This window comes from Urtica dioica, chromosome 1, assembly GCF_054948205.1.
Source record: "Urtica dioica subsp. dioica isolate 48M chromosome 1, U.dioica_male_clone48M_v1_H2, whole genome shotgun sequence".
In the NCBI taxonomy this organism is placed as follows: Eukaryota; Viridiplantae; Streptophyta; class Magnoliopsida; order Rosales; family Urticaceae; genus Urtica; species Urtica dioica.
This window is the reverse complement of record NC_142756.1, coordinates 58,901,559-58,915,368: the sequence shown is the minus strand read 5'-3', so window position 1 is coordinate 58,915,368 and position 13,810 is coordinate 58,901,559. Positions and strand designations below refer to the sequence as shown.

The 13,810-nt window shown below is 38.0% G+C and overlaps 1 long non-coding RNA gene and 1 pseudogene across 1 annotated transcript; both read left to right on the top strand.

Moving 5' to 3' along the window:
• The first annotated feature begins 1,125 nt into the window (after nt 1–1,125).
• LOC149408261 (tubulin beta-2 chain pseudogene) lies at nt 1,126–2,523 on the top strand (annotated as a pseudogene).
• Nucleotides 2,524–3,180: 657 nt separating this feature from the next.
• On the top strand, nt 3,181–3,587 carry LOC149408260 (uncharacterized). Its single transcript, XR_016296979.1, has 3 exons — nt 3,181–3,217; nt 3,398–3,441; nt 3,539–3,587. It is a non-coding gene; the product is annotated as an uncharacterized LOC149408260 (long non-coding RNA).
• Nucleotides 3,588–13,810: the final 10,223 nt, after the last annotated feature.

The window sequence follows — 13,810 nt, the reverse complement described above, 5'->3', positions numbered from 1 at the left end:
TCAAAAACTTATCAAAATTCAGAAATCAAACTCCAACTCACGAAATCAAAGGCAAATCAAGCAAACACGAGTCCAATCCAAAGCATAATTCACGGAATCACAAAAATAAAACAAGGAAATCAAAAACCCATAATTATGAACCCTAATTTTACGGCGCTCTTTGTCTCCGTTCGCCGATACTTTTCGTCTATGTTAGCCGTCGCGAAGGTAAGTCTCTCGTTCTCATTACTCTCTATCTATCTCAATGTCTCTATTGATCTTATTTCTACACTCTCCCTATCTTTGTACGCTATCTCAGAAAAAACAATTTTGAGCTAAATCTCTCTCTCTCTCCAGATTTAGGATTTCTAAACACAAATCAAGGCTTATTGAGGGCGTCGTATTATAATTCAAGAGGCATCGTATTATAAATCAAAATCTTGATTTAGGTCTTCGAATGACAAACTGACGACTGAACATGCCTTGCAAGGTTCGAATTTTTGTACTTCATTTTGGAATCAAATGTGATGATTTCAATTAGAGGTTTATTGGATTTTTGGATTTGTTCCTATGAGTTTGTTTTCATTGGCAGGGGATGTGGATTTTAAGGTAATTTTTTTTATTTTTTTTTGCTGAATTTTTCAGAAGATGAACATGATTTAGGATGTCAATACAAATACGTTTTTATGAGTGTATTGAATAAGTAGATATACAAGCATATATAACTGTGTTTAAATGCTTGTAAATTGACTTTGGTGTTTGGGATTATTGATTAAATACAATAAGCTGCAGGACAAATATTAATTTTTCTTACGCCATTGTAATTTTGATTTCAAATGTCTCGCCTTGAGTTGTATCTGATTGCCGAGATGTGAAACTGGTTAGCCTATTTTGAGCATTTTGATTGTATCTGATTGCATTTTCGTTTTTATTTTTTTTGTGGTTTTTAGGGTTCCAGGTTTGTCATTCTCTCGGAGGTGGTACCGGATCTGGAATGGGAAAGTTGTTGATCTCTAAGATCAGGGAGGAGTACCCCGACCGGATGTTGATGACATTCTCGGTCTTCCCGTCCCCGAAGGTCTCCGACACCGTCGTGGAGCCTTACAACGCAACTCTCTCCGTCCACCAGCTTGTCGAGAACGCCGATGAGTGCATGGTTCTCGACAACGAGGCTCTGTACGACATCTGCTTCCGTACTCTCAAGCTCTCCACTCCTAGCTTTGAGTAATTTTTCTCTTCTCTCTTTCGATTTAACTCTAGATCATGAGATTTATAACATAATGAAAAGAAACCTGTTTGTCTTAGTTATGTTTACACATTTTTTTTCTGTGAATTGTCTATGTATATAAAAACTAAATGCATTAAGAAAGTTTAGTATCAACATAGGTAGCACTGGAATGAATCAGACAATTTCCATAGATGTGGTTCGTAAGCCCTACCACAAAGATGCCTGGAATTCAATAGAGATGTTCATTAGGACTGTGATTTGTTTATTTGATCTTGGTTTTTTCAGTCGGTGACTTGAACCACTTGATCTCCGCAACCATGTCCCGAGTCACTTGCTGTCTGCGGTTCCCAGGACAACTCAACTCCGACCTGAGGAAGCTAGCTGTGAACCTGATCCCGTTCCATCGGCTCCACTTCTCCATGGTGGGGTTCGCTCCCCTGACTTCGCGTGGGTCCCAGCAGTACATAGCACTCACCGTCCCCGAGCTGAATCAGCAGATGTGGGATGCCAAGAACATGATGTACGCCGCGGACCCCCTGCCACGGCCGATACCTCACCGCCTCAGCCATGTTCCGCGGAAAGATGAGCACCAAGGAGGTCGACGAGCAGATGCTGAATGTGCAGAACAAGAACTCGTCGTACTTTGTCGAGTGGATCCCAAACAACGTCAAGTCCACCGTGTGTGACATCCTTCCGACCGGGCTGAAGATGGCTTCCACTTTCGTTGGAAACTCGACTTCGATCCAAGAGATGTTCAAGCGTGTGAGCGAGCAGTTCACGGCCATGTTCAAGAGGAAGGCTTTCGAAAACTCGAGTAATTCTATTGTGTTCTCTCAGTTTGATTTCGTCTTACTTTCATATATATTAAGTAGGCAATTATGGTCTTTTTCTTAGTATGTTGAGTTGTTTTATTGGTGTTAAATTCTGACCAAGATAATGTACCAGGATTGCATTTTTTTTAAAGTGAAGGATTGTGCTCCTCTTCATTTCAGGTAAACAAGTAGTGGTTTATTCCATGGGGCTCAAAAATTTGGTAAATATTTCAGATCTCGTTGTTTGCCATAAATAGGTGTGCGATTACTGATTCTAGGGGCTTCGAATCGATACCGATATAGGCAATTTGAGCATCTATATACATTAACTAACATGGTCGGTATAGAGAAGTGAATAAAAAGTTCTGACGTATTTGACCATTTATGTATATTGGCTTTGTAGTTCTTTTTCATTTCTCTTTTTTAAGTATAGCTGAATCTTATAATTCCATGGAAATAAAATGGAAAGCTGAATCGCTGATTTCGCGTAAGAAATCTGGATAGTCGAGCAACTGCAGTGATGGCTAGCATTCATGGTAGCATATTTACATATAATCATCACATGACTGATTTTGGATTAGACACAAGAACAAAATATCCGCAAGCTATATAGTTGAACTTCTGTACTCTCAGTTGTCATTTTCAGCATTGTAACAGAGGATGTCTAACTACAATAACCTTTTGTTTTTATTTTGTATCAGCTTTACTGCAGCATGTCTAACTGTGCGTGACCTGGACGCAGTGACGAGGTTTGTGTATTAAATTTCTAGTGCTTTGAATTCAGATTGACTATTTGTAATCATCGATGCCATAAACAAGTCCACCATCAAAGAAAAATAAATTTTATATAATTTAAAAAAAAAAAAAACCCTCTAGTGTACTTGAATCTTGAACCGAAAAAAAAACCCTTTTAGAGTTGTTATTCTCTTTATTAACTCACATTGTCTTTACTAATGCAGCTTGTGTACTTTATTTTTTTCCTTCTCATTGTCTCGCATCTTTTAGAAGTTTATTAATGGATATATTTTCAGGCCCTCATCTTTGCCTATACTTGGTAGAGTTCATGATAAAATTCCAGATTACGAGGTTAGTATGTTAAATCATATATAGTTTCAAGATCATTCATGCGCAAATTTTGTTCTCTGACCTTGTCTTAATTTTCAGCCATGGATTGGTGTCAAGTCCTACTCAACTTCAGGTATCGCTAATCTGATCAGTAATAATATTATCTTATTCCTATCAACTCAGTTTTTAAACAGCCGCAAATATAAGGGTCTCATTTTCTCAGAGTAGATATAAGTGTTAGCCTTTTCCAATTATGTTGTAGGCAATATTTTCTCCGATAATAAAAGATTTAGGAAGTTGATTGCTAGTGCAGATTCACATCAAGTCATTGGGATGCCAGCTTTATCACCTACAATGGTAAGGAAACGGTGCCTAGATACCATAATGGACATTTTGAGCTTTATTTTCTTTTTATTCAAATAAGCAAACGTGTCTATCGATATATGTTCTGCAGAATCAAGGAAATATTGCAAAGTGGAAAAAGAAAGAAGGAGATAAGGTTGGCTGTTAAGTCTTTAGATCACCAAGAGTTGTTGACTCGATTGAACTTTAGAAAAAGAAAAGTGTAACATCCATTTTTTGTCTGTCTTTAAAATTATTCAAGTATCTTTCAAATAGTATCCATCTGTATAGATACAATGATAAAAACACTCGTATTTTTATTGTTTCACTTTCCAGTACTAATTTTGGGTGTATTTCTTATATTCCAAAAACTTGTAATGCCATATTTATGTAAATGATATTTATTATTGATTGAATGAAATATGAGATTTTTGGATATTATTATTATGTGTTTTATTGGATATTTATATATTATAAATGTATTTAAATATATATTTTTATTAAAAAAATGCTCTACAGAAATAAGATGTAGTCTATATTGTAAAAATTTAATTTCATAAATATAAACTATAGCTAAACAATGTAGTCTTCAACAGAAAAGAATGGAGTTATAGGCAAAGAGATAAGACTCCAGTGCAATAGATGCCACAAAAACGCCGTAGTCTGTCCAACTCGATTAATTATAACTACTCTTTAAAGCTGTAGTGTTTATTGACTCAAAATTTGAACAACTACATTATAAAAATGTAGTCTTCAACAGAAAACACTGGAGTCATAGGCAAAAAGAAAAGACTCCATTGCAATAGATGCCACAAAAACGCCGTAGTCTGTCTAGTTGACTCAATTAAGACTACTTGTTAAAACTGTAGTTTTTTTATATTATGTAATTGAGTTCTATATAACTACAGCATAACGTTGTAATAATTATAGATGCCACTAGTAAGACTACATCTAAACAATGTAGTTATATATTTTTACTACAGTCTTATAAAACAGATACACTACGGCCAAACACTGGAGTCATAATCAAAGAGATAAGACTCCAGTGCAATAGATGACAGTCAGTAAACTGTAGTGGATTTAAAATGACTACAGCGTCCGACAGTAGTTAGAGGCCAAATTTCTGGTAGTGAATGAAATGAGAAGAATGAAGCCTCTATTTATAGGGGAGGGATTACCTTCAACAAGGTAGTTTCATCTTCTATAGAATATCACATATTCATGAGCAAAATTTGCTCCTTACCCCATAGAGTCACACGGCCATAACCAATCCAAGCGAGTCCTTGGATTTGTTTCCTCTTTTATCTTGCTTCTCTCTTTCCATTGTGTTGGCCGATCCTCCCTTCCTTGTTTAACGAAATTTGTTTCCTCTTTTTCTTTTGGCAAGTATCTTGATACATCAATTCTCTCTTTTTCTTTGGGTGATGGGCGGCCAAGTCTCCTAGAAGGAGCTTGTAGAAGCTTCTTCATTTGTTCATGACAACAATGGAAAGGCCCATTAAGAATTTTCAATAAAATCCTATGAAATGAAATTAATCCACAAGGCCCAAATAATTTAAATTGGCCGAGTGGTTTTAAGTCATCATATGACCATGTCAAAAATTTATTAACATTCATTTCATGCTATGTCCAAAAAGACAAAAAAACCCTTTTGACAATTTTCGTAAAACTTGTCTCGTTCTTGTTTTGACTTAGCTTATAGTTTAACTATTCCTATTTGACATGATTCGTGACAGTGACCTCATGGATCCAAATGAACAAAGCTTGAGGTAAATACTTGGACTCAAAAGTTCACAAACCTTTTCCAAGTTTAGCTTAATTTCAACTAACTCCACTAAAGAGTTGACACTGAAAATCTCTCGGTTCAAATGAATTTATTTTCTACTCAAGAATTCAACCTAATTGTAATGAGTGGATCCATTGAATATAATCTATGTTTACCCTTCATGAATATCATCAGCTAGTCGGGATTTACAAAATTACCATTTTACCCTTCTAGCTGTTATTTCCTCAACTCCTTTGTCGCTTGTGAATAAGTTAGAAACAATGTATTGAAGAGGAGCTAACAAGTTGTTGTCAATGGTGCCCACAAGAAGAGCTGTAGTCTTTATTTTGTACATTTGATGTAATAAAGTCTCATGAAGACTCTTGCTTGTAATTGCCTATTCATTTAATAATAAAGTTGAAACGTTCATTCATTCTTTCTTTGTTTGTTTGAAGCTTTATGATAAAACCTTAGTCTTTTAGTCCATAAACAAACTTAACAACTTACGAAGAGACAAATGTAGATTTGCATGAACAACTCTTCGTAGTTTGCTTAAAACGATATATTCGCAATCTTAGGGTCAAAGGACTATTGACCTCAGTACGATTGTTAGAAGAATCTATGATGTCTGGTTATGAGGCATTGAGAGTTGGAGACTCTATAGTTCTTCTAGGTATCTTCCGAAGGTACTGAATTGACCAGTGCACTTCTAGAGACAAGATAAGAACAAACCATTTAACCTCTTATGTCTCGAAGTCACTATGTATGAATTGCATCATGCTTACCTTAATTCTGAAATGAGACATGCCATTTCACAGCTTACGTATTCTCATTTGAGAAAGTCAGAGTTCGGACTCACTATGTGATTCCGAACAGGGCCTATTGGTGAAATATTAAGTTGTGAGAATGTCATGAGTAACTTTGTGAAGTTCTCATAGATATGGAATTCATGTACAAGATTGCTGAAATGCAATGTATGTCACCTCATGCTTTGTTCCTTGGAGTGTGAATAAATGAACTGGCCAGTGTCCAAATTGAGTCCTGACTCTTTTGGATGAAACAATGTGACTTGTTAGCTCCTCGTCAATACATTGTTTCTAACTTATTCACAAGCAACAAAGGAGTTGAGGAAATAACAGCGAGAAGGGTAAAATGGTAATTTAGTAAATCCCGACTAGCTGATGACATTCATGAAGGGTAAACATAGATAATATTCAGGGGATCCGCTCATCATAATTGGGTTGAATTCTTGAGTAGAAAATAAATTCATTTGAACCGAGAGATTTTCAGTGTCAACTCTTTAGTGGAGTCAGTTGGCATTAAGCTAAACTTGGAAAAGGTTTGTGAACTTTTGAGTCCATGTGTTTAGCTCAAGCTTTGTTCATTTGGGTCCATGAGCTCAAAAGGGTATATTTGTCTTTTGAGACATAGGATGAAGTGAATGTCAATAAATTTTTTTGACAAGGTCATTTGATGACATGTTTCACTCGGGGAAAATTAGATTTATTGGGCCTTGTGGATTAATTTCATTTCATGTGAATTTTATTGAAAATTCTTAATGGGCTTTTCTCATGTTATCATGACCAAATGAAGAAGCTTCTAGAAGCTCCTTCTAGAATGAGCTTGGGCGCCTACCCTATAGAGAAATAGGAGAGATTATTTTGTGCATAAATATATCAAGATACTTGCCAAAAGAAAAAGATGAAACAAATTTGCATATGGATGCATTAGGGGAATCGGCCAAGGTTAGAAAGGAACAAAAAAGGAAACAAATCAAGGCCTCTAGAAGGCTTGTGTTGGCCGAGTATCTCAAAGGGAAAAAGAGGAAATTGGCTCATGAATATGTGATATTCTATAGAAGAGGAAACTACCTTATTGAAGGTGAGACCTCTCCTATAAATAGGAGCCTCATTCCTCACTTATATTCATTCCAAGTTTTAGAGATTTGAGAGACTCTCTCTCTAGAACCTTGGCCGATCCTCTCTCTTTCTCTCTCTCTCTCTTCATTTTCGATTTCTTTGTTTTGGCACCTAGGTCCTCATTTGACCTAGTGTTTAGCTCTGCGACTTCAAGACTCGTTCTTAAGTCGTAGTGTTTAAAAGTGCCCACTCACTGATTCCTTCTATTTCGAGTGATTTAGTGATAGAAACTTTCGTGGTTGCTCCAGGTGCCGAGGAAAGAAAGAGAGACGTGCTGCGAGGGGAGACGAGCGTTGCAAACTTTCCCAAAGCTTCTCAAAGTTCAAGCTTCAAGAAAGGTTAGTAAACTTCTTAGCTCATAATAGTTTTTATTTATATGTACTTGCTCTTTGTCTAGTTTTTATTTTATTGTAAAAGAAAATTTTAAAATTCCGCCGCTTACCGAAGCGTTAATTATTTTCTTAAACCCTAGATCGATTCCAACAAATGGTATCATAGCTATGGTCAAAGATATGCATGTACATGTATTTAAAAATATGAGTTTGAAAATCGTTTTCGAAAGTTTACTAATTTTGTGACAAGTTAGGATTGTTTTCTTAGATTTTTTTTAATTTATTGCTCATGCCTTTAAATTAAAAATCATGTTATTTTTCTATGAGTTTGGGATGTTATTAAAACACATTAGAATCAGTTCTAAAAGTTTTTAATTTTTTATATTGAAAAACGTGTTTTAAAGGTTTGAGTAATTTTGTGACTAGTTATATTGTCTTGCTAGTTTCTTTTATTTACTTGAATCGTCTTACGCATGTTGTTATTTCTTTTATACCATGTTATTACCTTGCTAATAAAACAAAAATAAAAGCTTTAACAACCTCCTAAAACGTTCCGTTACACTCGATTCTTTTTCGCACCTAAAAAGGACCAAGCTTTAATTATTTCTTTTTCTTCGAGCTGGAGTAAAACCCGCAGTAAAGGTGCCAGATCTAGGATTCTCTTCTAGTTGTCCGCTCTGTCGCTCTCTATGCCACTTTCCCGACATATTTGTTGTTTGTAACCCACGATCCCCAACACTAATGAAAGAAGCAAATAACGTGGGACTAAGAGCCGCTCTTGCGACCCTCTCTTAAACTGGAGTACTCCAAGGCGTTTTTGCTTCGATCATTGCTCAATGAGCTACGTTCAAGAGTGAGACGATGATGACAAGGCCTCCCCTTGGGGGACTGTTTTTCAAAGTTGACCTTTTGGACTAAGTGGTTGGTTGCACAGTTAGGCTCAATCTCTAGTAATCCTCCCTTGAGGCTCTGCGAAAGGATGTGAGTGATCAAACCAATTTAAAAGGTGGCTAGTCAAAATTGATGTATTGACATCTTGGCTAAGCATTAATGATGTGTCATTTACTTATAAATGGAGACTTTTTGCGGCCTTCGCTTGAGGGAGTAAATTATCGTTTGGTTTATAACACCTTTGGATTTTATCAAGTCTTAAATAAAACTTAAATCCTAAACCAAAGACTAATCATAAACTTGTTTCAACTTTTATAGGCAATATGTCTCTCAACCTTCTCTCATTCATCCTTTCCTCGAACAAACTCGAAAACGGAAACTATGTAGATTCGAAACATAACCTCGATATCATCCTTACCATTAACAAGCACAAATGGGTACTCACCACCCCGTGTCCTCCTCAAACGAATGATGATTCGACTCAAGAGGACAAAGACGCCTTGGCGACCTGGCTCTGCTCCGATGAGATTGTGAGGTGCTATATCTTAGCATCAATGAACAATGTGTTGCAACAACAACATCGTGACATCGAGACTACCGCCGACATGCTCAACAATCTCCATGGGATGTTTGGAGGGCAAAGGCGTCAAACAAGGCAACAAGCAGTCCGACAGTTTATGAACTGTCGCATGAAGGCTAGGACTCATGTTGGATACTTTATGATACTGATCATTAGTTATCTGAATAAAATGGAAATCCTAGGATCTGAGATTGATGGGAAGAATGTCATAGATATGATCTTAGAAACTCTCCCCGCATCTCTTGATACCTCCAAGATGAACTACTCCATAAACAAGCTAGAGTACATTGTTACCAAGCTTATGATGGAACTTCACACTGCTATAGGTCTCACTAAGAGAAAGAGGAATCAAGGAGAGGCACATGCTACTGAGCAAAAGCCTCCGCCTCTGGAACTGAGAAGAGACCTCACAAGGCCGATAAAAAGAACTGTCCTGCCTATCTCAAAGCAAAGGAACATAGTATCGTACTAGTTACCGAAGCATGCTTAGTAGCTGATAATGTATCAACGTGGATTCTTGACTCCGCTGCTACTAACCATATTTGCTGTTCTTTGAATGGTTTCAAGAAAAACAAAAGCTTAGAAGAAGGCGAGTTCTGTTTCAAATGGGGTGATAGGAGCCTGGTGTCTGCGAAGGCTGTGGGATCCGTGACGCTGTCTTTTGAAGACCGCACTTTAAACTTGAACAATGTTTATTTTGTTCCTACCTTTGGGAAGAACTTAATATCCGATGCTCATCTTCTTGAGCAAGATTATTGTTTAAAGTTCATTAAGAATGGAATTCGTATTTCGTTTCCTGATAATTCTTTTGTCACTGAAGCATGTATGAAGAATGCTCTTTTCTACATCTATCCCACTCAACCTTCTCTTTTAGACACCGAAATAGATAACGATCTAGTTAGGGAGCCAAAGAGGATCAAACTTTCTGAGTCCTCCGATCTAACAAAATCAACATACCTCTGGCACTTAAGACTTGGTCATATTAGTCTAGATAGGATTAAGAGACTTGTGAGGGACGGTCCACTCCCAGCCTCTGCAATAGGTTCACTACCTACTTGTGAATCCTGCATAGAAGGAAAAATGACTACGCGACCTTTCTCCGATAAGGGTCGAAGAGCCTCTGAGTTGCTAGAACTAGTACATTATAATGTATGTGGTCCGCTCAGTCAACAGGCACGTGGAGGATACGAATACTTCGTTACCTTTACCGATGATTACTCGCGATATTGTTTTGTCTATTTGCTCAAACACAAATCCGAGACCTTTAACGTATTTAAGGTCTTTAGGGCTTTAGTGGAAAAGCAAACTGGCAAAGTGATCAAAACCCTTCGATCTGATCGAGATGGTGAGTATATGTCTGGAGAGTTCGATGACTTTCTTAAAGAAGAAGGTATCGCTTCTCAGCTTATTGCACCTGGCACACCTCAACAAAACGGAGTGTCAGAGAGAAGAAACCGAACTCTTATGGAGATGGTTAGATCAATGATGAGTTACTCATCACTCCCTCTTTCCTTTTGGGGATATGCCCTCGAAACAGCCGCTTATATTTTGAACCAAGTTCCGTCCAAGACAGTTCCTGGTACTCCTTATGAACGATGGACTGGTCGTAAAGTGAATCTTGGCCGCATCAAAATTTGGGGTTGCCCCGCACACGTGCTGAGGCAAAAGACTAGCAAGTTGGCTAGTAGGTCAGAATTGTGTCTGTTCGTTGGATATCCAAAGGAAACCAAAGGTTTCACATTCTATAGTCCCGAGGACGATAAGACTTTCGTTAGCACGAATGCTCGTTTCCTTGAGGAGGACTTCATGAAGGATGCAAAACCTAGAAGCAAAATTGTGCTTGAAGAAAGGTTGGGTGAGGAAGCTTCTACCTCATCTGTAAGAACTGTTCTTACCCCAACTGAAACACAACCTAACTCATCAGAATCTCATCAAGTAGTACTTCGACGTAGTGGGAGGGCTACTCAAAAGCCTGACAGGTACATGTCTTATGGAGACTCTCTTGTAGCTGTCTCTGACATGGATGATCCTGTTTCCTATAGCCAAGCGATGGCTTGTTCTGAATCAAACCTTTGGCTTGACGCCATGAAAGTTGAAATGCACTCGATGTATGTCAACAAAGTCTGGAAACTTGTAGACCTTCCTGAAGGGATTAAACCCGTAGGGTGTAAGTGGATATACAAGAAGAAAAGGGGTCCTGATGGGAACGTTGAGACGTTCAAAGCATGACTTGTGGCGAAGGGTTATACCCAACAAGAAGGGATTGACTATGAAGAAACCTTCTCGCCAGTCGCGATGCTTAAATACATCCGCATACTCCTATCCATAGCTGCAGCTCTCGATATGAGATCTGGCAAATGGATGTCAAGACAGTCTTTCTGAATGGCAATCTTGACGAGCGCATTTACATGGCTCAACCAGACGGTTTCGTGGAAGAAGGTCAAGAGACCAAGGTTTGTGAGTTGCTTAAGTCCATTTATGGATTAAAGCAAGCATCTAGGTCATGGAATATTAGATTCGATGAAACTGTAAAGAGTTTTGGCTTTGAACAGTCAATAGATGAGCCTTGTGTTTACAAGTTAATACACGAAGGCAAAGTTGTGTTTCTGGTACTATATGTCGATGATATACTACTCATTGGTAATGATGTGGGTAAGTTATCTGAGGTTAAGGTCTGGCTGACAAAGCAATTTGATATGAAGGATTTAGGAGAAGCCGCGTACATTCTGGGAATCCAAATCTTTCGAGATAGGAAAAACCGGACCCTGTCGCTCTCTCAAGCATCTTATATTGATAAGGTGATGGATCGCTTCTCGATGCAAGACTCCAAGAGGGGTCAAACGACCTTTAAGCATGGAGTTTCACTCTCTAAGGACCAGTCTCCCAAGACTGCACAAGAGATTGAAGACATGAGGAAAATTCCTTACGCCTCTGCCGTAAGAAGCCTCATGTATGTTATGCTTTGCACTAGACCTGACATCTGTTTCGCCGTTGGCGTAGTTAGCCGTTTCCAATCCAACCCTGGACCCGAGCACTGGATTAATGTTAAGCATGTTCTTAAGTATCTTCGAAGAACTAGGAACTTGATGCTTACATACTCAGGTACTGACCTGACTATGACGGGATATACCGACTCCGATTTTCAAGCGGATAAGGATTCCAGGAAATCCACATCAGGATCTGTGTTCATCCTTAATGGTGGAGCTGTTGTGTGGAGGAGTATTAAGCAATCTTGCATTGCTGACTCCACAATGGAAGCAGAATATGTGGCTGCTTGTGAAGCATCCAAAGAGGCTGTATGGCTTAAAAAAATTCCTTAAGTATTTGGAAGTTGTTCCAAACGTCGACGAGCCCATGACCCTTTATTGTGATAATAGTGGGGCTGTCGTTAACTCAAAGGAACCTCGAAGCCATAAGCGCTCTAAGCATATTGAGAGGAAATACCATTTGATTCGAGAGATCGTGCAGCGCGGAGACGTGGAAGTGAAGAAGATCTCAACGGTGGACAACCTGACAGATCCATTCACAAAGGCCCTAGCGAACAAGGTCTTCGACCAACATCGAGAGGGATTAGGCATGAAGGACTACACACATCTTCTTTGAGTCAAGTGGGAGTTTGTTGTCAATGGTGCCCACAATAAGAGTTGTAGTCTTTATTTTGTACATTTGATGTAATAAAGTCTCATGAAGACTCTTGCTTGTAATTGCCTATTCATTTAATAATAAAGTTGAAACGTTCATTCATTCTTTCTTTGTTTGTTTGAAGCTTTATGATAAACAAACTTAACAACTTACGAAGAGACAAATGTAGATTTGCATGAACAAACTCTTCGTAGTTTGCTTAAAACGATATATTCGCAATCTTAGGGTCAAAGGACTATTGACCTCAGTACGATTGTTAGAAGAATCTATGATGTCTGGTTATGAGGCATTGAGAGTTGGAGACTCTATAGTTCTTCTAGGTATCTTCCGAAGGTACTGAATTGACTAGTGCACTTCTAGAGACAAGATAAGAACAAACCATTTAACCTCTTATGTCTCGAAGTCACTACGTATGAATTGCATCATGCTTACCTTAATCCTGAAATGAGACATGCCATTTCACAGCTTAGTATTCTCATTTGAGAAAGTTAGAGTTCGGACTCACTATGTGATTTCGAACAGGGCCTATTGGTGAAATACTAAGTTGTGAGAATGTCATGAGTAACTTTGTGAAGTTCTCATAGATATGGAATTCATGTACAAGATTGCTGAAATGCAATGTATGTCACCTCATGCTTTGTTCCTTGGAGTGTGAATAAATGAACTGGCCAGTGTTCAAATTGAGTCCTGACTCTTTTGGATGAAACAATGTGACTTGTTAGCTCCTCGTCAATACATTGTTTCTAACTTATTCACAAGCAACAAAGGAGTTGAGGAAATAACAGCGAGAAGGGTAAAATGGTAATTTAGTAAATCCCGACTAGCTGATGACATTCATGAAGGGTAAACATAGATAATATTCAGGGGATCCGCTCATCATAATTAGGTTGAATTCTTGAGTAGAAAATAAATTCATTTGAACCGAGAGATTTTCTGTGTCAACTCTTTAGTGGAGTCAGTTGGCATTAAGCTAAACTTGGAAAAGGTTTGTGAACTTTTGAGTCCAAGTGTTTAGCTCAAGCTTTGTTCATTTGGGTCCATGAGGTCACTATCACGAATCACATCGAGTAGGAATAGTTAAACTGGAAGCTAAGTCAAAACAAGAACGAAAATTGTCAAAAGGGTATATTTGTCTTTTGAGACATAGGATGAAATGAATGTCAATAAATTTTTTTAACAAGGTCATTTGATGACATGTTTCACTCGGCCAAAATTAGATTTATTGGGCCTTGTGGATTAATTTCATTTCATGAGA